At 48.1% G+C, this 3,336-nt stretch overlaps 1 long non-coding RNA gene across 1 annotated transcript; it reads right to left on the bottom strand.

Annotated features, from left to right (window-relative positions):
* Positions 1-2,380: 2,380 nt before the first annotated feature.
* LOC108507685 lies at positions 2,381-3,328 on the bottom strand. The gene is made up of 2 exons (XR_001878228.1): positions 3,109-3,328; positions 2,381-2,862 (listed from the first exon to the last, which is right to left on the bottom strand). It is a non-coding gene; the product is annotated as an uncharacterized LOC108507685 (long non-coding RNA).
* Positions 3,329-3,336: the final 8 nt, after the last annotated feature.

Raw genomic sequence — 3,336 nt, 5'->3', positions numbered from 1 at the left:
GGGCTGTTGTTTCCTGTTTTCAGCCCTGCCTCCCAACTGCCAGCCCGACTCCCAAAATTGCATACAGACAAAGATTCTTCCCAGAACAAAGGTGCCAGCACAGAAAGCTCTTGCTGCCCATAGAGTGCCAAACCTGGCCCACAAAGTGCACCACAAAGCCAAATCATTCAGTCTTTCTTTCCTGGCGATAAGGGCTGTTGTTTCCTGTTTTCAGCCCTGCCTCCCGAATGCCAGCCTGACTCCCAAAATTGCATAACAGAAAACGATTCCTCCCACACCACAGGTGCCAGCACAGAAAGCTCTTGCTGCCCATGGAGTCCCCAGGCTGACACAGCAACTGCATCAAAAGGCCAATGCTTCTAGTCTTTCCTGGCGATAAGGGCTATTGTTTCCTGTTTTCAGCCCTGCCTCCCAACTGCCAACCCGACTCCCAAAATTGCATACAGACAAAGATTCCTCCCAGAACAGAGGTGCCAGCACAGAAAGCTCTTGGTGTTCATGGAGTGCTCAGGCTGGCACACCAACTGCACCAGAAAGCCAAATCTTCCAGTCTTTCTTTCCTAGGGATGAGGGCTGTTGTTTCCTGTTTTCAGCCCTGCCTCTAACCTGACAGCCCAACTCCCAAAATTGCATACAAACAAAAATTCTTCCCAGAACAAAGGTGCCAGCACAGAAAGCTCTTGCTGACCATGGAGTCCCAAGACTGAAAAAGCAACTGCACCAAAAAGTGAAAGCTTCCAGGCTTTCTTTCCTGGCGAAAACGGCTGTTGTTTCCTGTTTTCAGCCCTAACAATAGCCACCTTGACTCTCAAAATTGCGTACGGACAAAGATTCCTCCCACACCAAAGGTGCCAGCACAGAAAGCTCTTGCTGCCCATAGACTGCCCAGGCTGACCCACCAAGTACACCACAAAGCCAAAGCTTCCAGTCTCTCTTGCCTGGTGTAATGACTGTTGTTTCATTTTTCAGGTCTACCTCCGAACTGCCAGCCCTACTCCCAAAATTGCAGGCAAACAAAGATTCCTCCCACACCAAAGGTGCCAGCGCAGAAAGCTCTTGCTGCCAATAGAGTGCCCAGGCTGACCCAAGAAGTACACCAGAAAGTCAAAGCTTCCAGTCTTTATGGCTGACATAATGGCTGTTGTTTAATTTTTCAGATCTGCCTCCCAACTGCCAGCCCGACTCCCAAAATTGCATACGGATGAAGATTCCTCCCACACCAAAGGTGCCAGCACAGAAAGCTCTTGCTGCCCATAGAGTCCCCAGGCTTGCCCAACAACTGCACCAAAAAGCGAAAGCTTCCAGTCTGTTGTTCCTGCCAATAAGGGCTCTTGTTTACTCTTTTTTACCATTCCTTCAAAATGACAACCTGACTTCCAGAATTGAATACAAACAAAGATATCTCACAGACTAAAGTTTCCAGCACAGAAAGCTCTTGCTGCTCATGCAGTGCCCAGACTTGCCCACCAACTGCACCATAAAGCCAAAGCTTCCAGTCTTTCTTTCCTGGGGATAAGGGCTGTTGTTTCCTGTTTTCAGACCTATGTCCCAAATGCCAGCCAGACTCTCAAAATTGCATACAAACAAAGATTCCTCTGACTCAAAGGTGCCAGCACCGAAAGCTCTTGCTGCCCAAGGAGTCTCCAGGCTGAAAAACCCAACTGCAAGAAAAAGCCGTAGCTTCCAGTTGTTCTTTCCTGGGGATAAGGGCTGTTGTGTGTCCACCCCTTATTCCATACCATTTACGTCATGCCTGCTCCCACCTTTTCCAATACATTCCATCACCACCTTTCCTGTAATTTGATATAAACTCACACATCTCATTGTTTAGTGTATGAACTATGTCTATAAAACTCTGTTGAGTTCATTTAGCCCATGACTTTGGGCTCCATCTGATATAATACTCTGTCAGTACTGGAAAAATGGTGTCTAGTGTTGGATTGTTCCATGTTGAAACCAGTTCTTGTTCCATCACCGTTCTACTTCTCTGGTCTCATCAAAGTTCATTGTTCATTACTCTCAGTGATTTTTATTGTAATACCCCTGACATGGCAAACAGCCAGCACAGAAGTGAGAATGCATAGTGCTATTAACATTATACAATTTTATGCATTGGCTATTCTCACCCAAAATCAAATCCCCTTGAGGCGCACACTGCATTTCCTATCCTCCTGAAATATCCACCAAGTGGACCCNGTCCCACCACCCACTACTCTCAGTCTCCTCTTTACCAGTCCACTGCATTATTCCATCTTTCCTGAGACTGGTGCATGACAAGTGTGCTGGTTTTAACATCAGCAGGAAATTAAAATCCAGATAAGTCACTCCCCTTCTCCCACTCCTTTTGGCAAGGGATGGACAAAAAAGGAGAGACTGTGGGTTCAGATAACAATTTTCTGAAAGCACACAGCAATGGAATAAGACACGCACAGTAACAACAGCAATATTAAGAGCAAAAGTATACAAAAAAAGAAAGTGTTTCACCCCCAAAAGGTATTCACCACTGGGCACACAAACAAGATTGCAGGTGCTCCTCGTGGGATGTGTCTGCATAGTGTCCCCAGACAAAGGCAATGTGGTGGGGGAGCTCCCACATGCTGTGCCAAGTGGTATTTGGGAAATGAAGGCAATGTGCTCGGGGAGCTAACACAGCAATATGCCAAGGCTAACATTTCCCACCCCCTCAGCCTGAAAACAAGGACAAACCAAACCCCAAGAGCTGGGCCGTCCTGGTAGTGCCACGCAGCCGCTCCTTGAGGCTCAGTCCTGTGCAGGCCTGCTTTTCTCTTGCTTGAGAAGCTCAGCCTGAGGGGGGATCACCTTGTCACCACTCTGTCTCTGCTGGCAGCTTCCCCGCAGGAGCTGTTGGTTCAGCACTGTTGTCGATTATGTTTTTCCCCTGTCCCTTTCAGCATCAGAGGTCCGTTGTCATGCTCCGGAGAAAATGGGAGGGGAAACCAGTGGGGCAGAGGACAGGAAGCACAGGTCTGATGCTGACAGTCCCTCCACCAGAGAGAGCAAAGCAGGATGGGGCACTTTGTGTCCAGAGCCCTGGCTTTTCCTGCCCAAACCACATTCCCAGCGATGACATGGATGTAGAATAAATACCTGGTCATCCCCACACTGCACTAAACTCCACCCCCTTCTCTGTAAGCAGGACATTGAAGTAACTGACCGTAGCAATGGGAATTTAGGATGGTTGCCATGGTAACTGACCTTAGCAATGAGAATTTAGGATGGTTGCCATGGTAACTGACCTTAGCAATGAATCTCAGTGGCATTGCCCATGGCAATGGGCTGTAGCAAAGCGTTTGGTGATGGTTGCCATGGCAACCA

This window comes from Lepidothrix coronata, unplaced genomic scaffold (genome assembly GCF_001604755.1).
Source record: "Lepidothrix coronata isolate B3197 unplaced genomic scaffold, Lepidothrix_coronata-1.0 Scaffold265, whole genome shotgun sequence".
NCBI lineage: Eukaryota > Metazoa > Chordata > Aves > Passeriformes > Pipridae > Lepidothrix > Lepidothrix coronata.
The sequence above is the reverse complement of the archived record's forward strand: the minus strand, read 5'-3'. Positions and strand labels throughout refer to the sequence as shown.